Genomic DNA, 8,483 nt, shown 5'->3' on the forward strand with positions numbered 1-8,483 from the left:
AAAGAATGGGAATGGGTGGGTAGGGAAGTGGGGGGCGCTATGGGGGACTTTTGGGATAGCATTGGAAATGTAATTGAGGAAAATATATAATAAAAATATTAAAAATCAAAAAAAAATTTCGAAACTGAAAAAAAAAAGACAGTTAGGTCTAACATAATATTTCCTGGAATCCTAATAACCTCTCACCAAAATCTTTATGTTCTTTAGCAAAGCTTGGTCACTGGGTGCTACCCATACATGCTCTGAAAAGAAACTGAGTATAGAAATAGGAGCCAGCTTCATTACAAATGGATCTAATTTTGAGTCAATGCACATGATAACTTAAATGTATGTTCTAAGGTAAAGTGTATTCAAATGTCTATCAAGATTTATATGTACACTGAAGTAAAAATATGGTATATAATCTGGCATCTGTATTTTCCAAGCATGACTCTCCTAGATATCCTAGACATCCTAAGTGGACTTTCTGAATATCTCCCTTTCCACTTTCAGCTAGTTGTCATGAAATATGTTCCCTGTAGCTTAGAATAAATAAGGATTATACCTGCTGATCAGGAAGACAAACAAAGGTATGAGGAGTATTTATGTTTAACCTATAATTAAACACTAACGTAAGGAGTATAAGTATATAATATTGTGCTGTTATTTTTTCATTAGTTACTATTAGGTGTTATTTTTCATTAGTCTATTTTCGGATTTTGAATTGAAACACTTTAAAAAGAAGAATTTCATCATATCAGAGTATAGAATTTGATAAGACTGATTTGACATCTAGCACCAATGTTTTCTGTGCAATCCTGGACAAGGTATTTAATTTCTATATCTCAATTTCTTTTTTTGATAGAATAGAGCTAACTTTTACATTTCTTTTTTTAAACTATATTGTGTATATGTATGTATTATCTTGTGTGTTCATGTCTCTGTGTGTATGCATAAATGGGGGTATGCATGTAGAATAGAGGTGTCAAATTTCCTGGAGCTGTAGTTACACGCAGTTTGTGAGCTACCCATAATGTGTTTTAGGAATGCAACTCATGTCCTTAGAAAAGAAGTAAAGGCTCTTGAAGTCTAAGCTTACCTCTCTAGCTCATAGTTTTTTGTTTACTCTAAAAATTTCAATATATCTTGATCATGTACCCTTATTATTCCCTTTTTCTAATTCTCCCCTACTCATCCCCATATATTTCTCTCCTAACTTCACGTTATTTTTACACTTTCATAACCCACTAAATTCTACTAGTGCTGTCCACATGCATGTAGGTGAGGGGATCATCTGACAGGATATGAACAACCACAAGTAGCCAACCCCAAAGAAAATAGACTCTCTCTCCCCCAGAAGTCATCGAATTTCAATAGCTTTCACTTAGTTGTGTTGTCTTCAGCACCGTTTTCCTGCTCCGTGTTCATATATTTTTTAAACTGGATTGATCATGTGCAGGTAACCACAGCTGTAATGAGTTCCTGTGTCATGCCCTGCCATGTTCATCTGTCATCTCCTTTCCAGAGGACAGAATTTCAACACATTATTTTCCATCCTTGGGCTCCTTACATTCTTCCTTTACTTCTTCCATGATGTTTCCTGAGCCTGCTGTTAAAGAAGTGATTGATAAAATATTTCTTCTATGCCCAAGCACTCACAGTCACTTATTCTCAGGAATTTGAAAAGTTATAGGTGTCTGCATTAACCATGTTGTTCATCCTCAATGACAAGAAACTCATAACAGGCTTATTATAGTCTCCACAATATGACAACCACCTGAGACTAAATTTCACACTATCATAACATAACCACACAGAACTTGTTATAATAGTTGTTCAATGTGGTGAATAAAGAATTGCCAAAGTGGATGGTAATCACCTCCAATTTTATAATATTTTAATAGATGATAAATCACATTAACTAATCTGCTAATCTTGGGGATTTGCCTAAAGGTTTATTTTTGCTTTGTGGTAGAGCAATGGAGGCAGACATATTTCATATGACAGCCTGCCTTAAAAATCTCAGTCTCTTCTTCTACATCTCTGATTGTAGAATCAATTTCATTTGAATGTTTTTCTCCATAAATCCCTTCCATCTTTGATGCCACAAGAATATAATCATCATCATAGTGTTTATGCAAATCTCCATGGTGACAATGCATTCGCTGGTCTCCACAGTGACACATGCAAATACTGATAACCTCTCAAATTCATTTTGTTTGTTTATTTGAAATGTGTACTGATTTGATTTGTCAGCCTAACCCATGGATAACAACATGAAGACAAATAATAGAGCATTTTAAAAGATTCATTTTATATTTCCAATTAGGTGAGTTCCAATGCCAGAGATAAGAGATGCCAGAGGTTCTTAGAATTTGTGGAGTGCCTGGCATGAGTTCTTTTAAACCAATCAGATCCTCTGCAAGAGCAATAAAACTCCAGTCCCTGAAACATGAAGGAGTTGGTCATCAAAAGACCTGAAATCTACACCTTTTTTGGAAGCTGACCTAGACTTTTCTGTCACCGAGACAAAAGTCTCAATAAAAATTGCTAAAATCAGGATAGATGTAGTAAAATAGGTGGTGGTTTACCTCAGTGTATGAATGTGAATCAGCCAACTGATGTCTTGTCTTAATAGTTCCTTCCAGATGAAATATTTCACTTCTCTAAAAATCAGAGTGGAGACTTAAACCCCAGAACCATCCTTGTTCATGTTAAAGATGGTATGCTGTATTTACTTATATATAAAAGTTCTGATATGACAGATTTAACCAACTATCAAGTTGTACTTTCTAGCTGACTGATTTCTCAGATAACCCTTCTGGGCTATTACTCAACATTCTTATGAAGTAAGAGAATGTGGAGGGTGGTCAGGACAAGAGTGAGTTACGCACTTAAATGAATGCCTATGGTTTCTAGAGTGCACCAGTGCAAACTTGCAAATATATTCCAAGGGTTATAAAGAAATATACTTCTGCATCTTTTTATATTACATGAGAATGAATATTAAAATATGCAGTAGATACTTCTTTGTTCCATAACAGTAGAAAAACAAATTGCTAAAGTCATAAAGAATTACTCTGAACAACCCTTGCTTTATTTTCACATGGTGTAGAAGATAATAAATTGAACTTTTGAGAATAGCAGTGCATTATTCTCTTCATTCTAGTTCTTAGTTTTCTTAGTTTTTATTCCTTGAGCCAATGTCTTATTGAAGAAAAATAGTTGCTGTGGTCCTTGCTTCTCCCCAGGGGCTGTTGGCCATTGGCTCATGAGGACAAAGGAAACAAAGTCAAAGAACAGGGTTCAGACAGCCCATGAGTACTACAGAAATGACAGACTTCCAGGATCAGCTTTAGAGAGACAGCTAAACTTTATTTAGGGTAAATCAAGGGATATATAGTTTTTGGGAAAGGCGTAGGGGTTTCCAGGGCTAGAGTTTAGGGTATTGCATAATATTTCATTTGCATGGAGAGGCATTCCAGGAATTCCAGGTGCTTTCTGAATAAGATCTTATCAAGAGAATGGAAGCTGAACCTGTAATCTCACCAAGGTTATGCCACATGCTGCAGATAGAGGATATGGGGACCAGGCTCTCCAGATCAGGTAGAGAAGAGGAGGAAGCCCCACTAAGAAAAGGGAGTCTGGTTGTGAGCCTAGCCTTTAATGGCTGAGCCATCTCTCCAGCCCAAGAAGTGGGAGTGGGTGGGTAGGGGAGCAGGGCGGAGGGAGGGTATAGGGAACTTTCGGGATAGCATTCGAAATGTAAATAAAGAAAAATATCTAATAAAAAAAAATAAAGGAAAAAAGAAACGAAAAGAAAAGGGAGTCTGATTTTCCTTCTGGTCCATATCCAAATCAGCGGTGGCCATACAGCAGATCATCACACCCCACTCCACAGCTGTGCCTGCCTTCCAAGAGGCAAGCTCTTACCCGACACATACAGGTGAGACAACCCCAGCTCTCCAGCCCAATACCCCTGCCTTTGGAGACCCCAGCAAGTCTAGCAGCCAGGGGCTGTGCCATCCCCCCCCACTCCAGTTGGAGTTCCATTTACCTTCTGTTCTGCCCTTGCACAAGCAGCTGTCATGGAGCCACACACTGTGCCCCATCCAACAGCTTCACCTGCTTTCCAGGAGGACTGCTCGACAATCTTTGGTCATTGACATCTCTCAATGTCAGTGGGCTAAATTTACAAATAAAAACCCACAGGGCTAAACAGGATCCATCACTATGCAATATAGAAGAAACACACTTCAGAATACACTACCTCAGAGTAAAGGGCTAGAAAAAAATTTCCAAGCAAACAGACCTAAGAAACAATCTAGAGTAGCTATTATAATATTTAGGAAAAGAAACTTTCAATCAAAAGTTATAAAAAGAGATGGGGAAGCACATTTCATACACATAAAAGGAAAAATCCACCAAGAGGACTTCTCAGTTCTGAACATCTATGCCCCAAATGCAAGGGCACCCACATTGATCAAAGAAACTTTACTAAAGTATTAATCACAAATTGAGCCCAATACTTCAATACTTCACCCTTACCAATGGACAGATCATCAAAACAGAAAATAAACAGAGAAACAATGAAACTCATGGATGTTATAAACCAAATGGATTTATCAGAACCTTTCATCCAAAAATAAAAGAATATATCTTCTTTTCAGCACCTCAGAATTTTCTCCAAAATTAACCATATAATCAGGCACAAAGCAAGCCTCAACAGATACAAGAAGATTGAAATAACCTCTTGTAGACTATCCGATCAGACTTCAACAACAACAGAAACAAGAGAAACTCCAAATACTTTAGAAACTGAACAATTCTCCAGTCAATGATAACTTGGTTATGGAAGAAATAAAGAAAGTCAAGACTTTCTAGAATTCAATGAAAATGAAGGCACAACATACCGAAACTTATGGGATACAATGAAAGAAATGCTACGAGGAAAATTCATAGAACTGAGTGTCTTCATAAAGAAAGAAAGAGATCTCATACTAACAATTTAACAGCACACCTGGAATCTCTAGAACAAAAGGAGGCAAACACACACAAGAGGAGTAGACTGCAGCAAATTCTCAAACTCAGGGATGAAATCAATCGAATAGAAAAAAAAGAGAACAATATAAAGAATCAAAACCAAGAGCTGGTTCTTTGAGAAAATCAACATGATAAACAAATCCTTAGCTAAACTAATGAAAAGACACAGAGATGATATTTAAATTAACAAAATAAGAAATGGAAAAGGAGGCACAATAACTGAAACTGAGGAAATTAAAAAAAAATCATTAGGTCTTACTTCAAAAGCCTATACTCCACAAAACTGGAAAATCCAAATGAAACGGATGATTTTTTGGACAGATACCTCATACCAAAGTTAAATCGAGATCAGTAAACTAAGGAGTTCCATAACCCCTAAGAAAATAGAAGTAATTAAAAGTCTCCCAACTAAAAAAAGCCAAGAGCCAAATGGTTTTAAGGCAGAATTCTACCAAACTTTCAAAGAAGAGCTAATACCTATACTCTTCAAATGATTCCACAAAATAAAACAGAAGGAATACTACCTAATTTATTCTATCATAGAATTATCACAGACGGTCACAATTATCCTGATAACTAAACCACACAAAGACTCAGCAAAGGAGAACTTCAGAGCAATTTCACTTATGAACATCAATGTAAAAATATCCAATAAAATTATTGCAAACGGAATCCAGGAATACATCAGAAACATCATTCACCATGGTCACTTACACTTAATTCCAGGGATGTAGGCATGGTTCAATATATGAAAAATCCTCAATGAAATCTACCATATGAACATCTGAAAGGAAAAAAAAAAAACAACACATGATCATCTCATTAGATGTTGAAAAAGCCTTTGACATAATCTAGATGCCCTTTATGTTGAAAGCCCTAGAGAGAGTAGGGATTCAAGGCACATACCTAAACATAATCAAAGCAAGCTAATAGTCAACATCACATTAAATAGAGAGAAACTTGAAGTAATCTCACTAAAATCAGGGACAAGACAAGGCTGCCCACTCTCTCCCTATCTATTCAATATAGTACTTAAAGGAGATCAAGGGGACTACAATTTGGAAAGAAAGAAGTTAGGATGTCACTATTCATGAATAACATCATAGTATACAAAAGTGATCCTCAAAATTCTACCAGAGTATTCTTATAGCTGATAAATAACTTCAGCAAAGTGGCCGGATATACAATTAACTCAAAGAAATCAGTAGCTTTCCTTTATACAAATGATAAATGGGCAGAGAGAAATTAGAGAAACAACACCCTTCACAATAGCCAAAATTAATATAAAATATCTAGGTATAACTCTAGCAAAGAAAGTAAAATATCTATATGATAACTTCAAGACCCTGACAGAAGAAATGGAAGAATATATCAAAACATGGAAAGATCTCCCATGATCATAGATTGGGAAGATTAACACAGTGAAAATAGCCATTTTACCTAAAGAAATCTACAGATTTGCATTAATACAATCCCCATCAAAATTCCAACCAGTTATGTCAGGAGCCATAGTGGGACAAGCTAATAACTAGCAAGTGATCATCCTGAAGTGGCCTGCCTTGGATTATTATATAATCTGCTACAGGTGCACTCTCATTAAGCAAGGCTGTGGAGGGACTCATTTTAAGAAAGAATCCTGCTTGAAAGAAAGCAACCCCCCTGCTTGAAAGAAAGCAATCCCAGGCATGAAAGAAGGCATCTTGTAGGTTATTGATAAATACATAGTGGTCTGTCGCTTATGGTAGGAGTTTTATTGGCTAGTATTAAGCACTGGCCTGCTATCTGGTACTGATCCTGCTAAGTGTAAATTGTTTGTAGCTATCCGTGGAGATCCCAACAACTACTGTTAGCACCTACGTGAACCAGGATGGAACAAAATGAGTCTAGAGACAGAGAGTGTTTTATAGATATTATTAATTATACTCTTAAGAAAAAAAAGTCGTTAAGGTTAAAACTAGCTTGCTGACTGACTTTCTTCAGTTTGTATAAACAGTCAGTCCCTGGCTCCCAAAAAGGGAAAGTTTAGGTGTGGATACATGGGAGAAGGTAGGGTTAGATATTAAAAGCCGGTTTACCGAGAATGGAGGAAAAGGTATGCCTCTTACAGCGTTTGCTATTTGGAATGTGCTTAAGGAAACATTAGCAGATGACAAAAAGGTCTTATGTGCATCAGATTCACCTCCTCATGAGCAGAATCCATTACTACAGTCTTGCTTAGGTTCTAAGAAAAATGTTTATTCCTCAACAGAAAACTCTGAGAAAAGTAGCTCAAGAGAGAGTCGTGGTGAATCAGAAGAGGAAAAGTCAACCTCAGAGGAGGAACCTGACTCTGAAAAGAAAGTTAAACTTTTATCACAAACATACGTGGCCCTTAACACATGTAAACATTGAAGCACCTACTCTCCTGGTGGAAGCAAAATTTCAAAAAGACCACATTGAGTCTTCTACTAGCCCTTGGAGCACTCCAACTTTTGGTATTAATAAAAAAAATCAGATAAATGGAGACTATTACAGGACATTAGAAAAATAAATGACAACATATAAAGCATGGAAGCCCTTCAACCTGGGGTGCCATCACCTTCTGCCATTCCAAAAAATGATAATATTATTGTTATTGATCTTCAAGATTGCCATTTTACTATATTGCTGCATCCTGTGACTGTCAGAGTTTTTTCTTTATTTTACCTTCACTCAACCTCCAAAGGCCATACCAGAGGTACCAGTGGAAAGTGCTCCCCCAAGGTATGAAAAATAGTCTGACTCTTTGTCAGAAATTTGTGGGTATTGCTATTCTGCAGGTCGGTAAAATCTATCCTGACATTTATCCTGTTCATTATATGGATGATATTCTACTTTCTCATAAAGATAGAGCTTATTTACAAGAGGCACTGCAATTTTTAGTTGAGCAGTTAAACTCATATCGACTTCAAGTGGCTCCAGAAAAGGTTCAGATACAACCCGCATTCTCATACCTGGGTCGTGTTATTCAGACAGAACTTGTTTCTCCTCAGCCCATTCGGCTCAAGGTCGATCATCTAGAGACTAAATGACTTTCAAAAACTTCTTGGAGATATCAATTAGATTCATCCTTTCTTATAAATAACTACTGGTAAGCTGAAGCCTTTATTTGATATCCTCCATGGAGATGCTATTCCAAAATCATCATGAAAACTAACCCCTGAGGCTAAAGCCTCACTAGACCTTTCAGAACAAAAAATTCTCACAGACTTCTTTGTGTGGACTATACTCGACCCTGGAACCTTGTCCTGTTTGCTACTGTATATGCTCCTACAGCATGTTTATGGCAGCACAGGGTCCATTAGAATGGTTACATTTGCCAGTGGTCGAAAAAGGAGCAGTCACTGCTTATATCTCCTTGGCAGCCACATTATTCGGTAAAGGGAGAAAAGGGCTAAAGAGAGATATAGTTATTCCTTATACTGCAGATCAACATAATATTT

This window comes from Mus caroli, chromosome 13 (genome assembly GCF_900094665.2).
Source record: "Mus caroli chromosome 13, CAROLI_EIJ_v1.1, whole genome shotgun sequence".
Taxonomy (NCBI): Eukaryota; Metazoa; Chordata; class Mammalia; order Rodentia; family Muridae; genus Mus; species Mus caroli.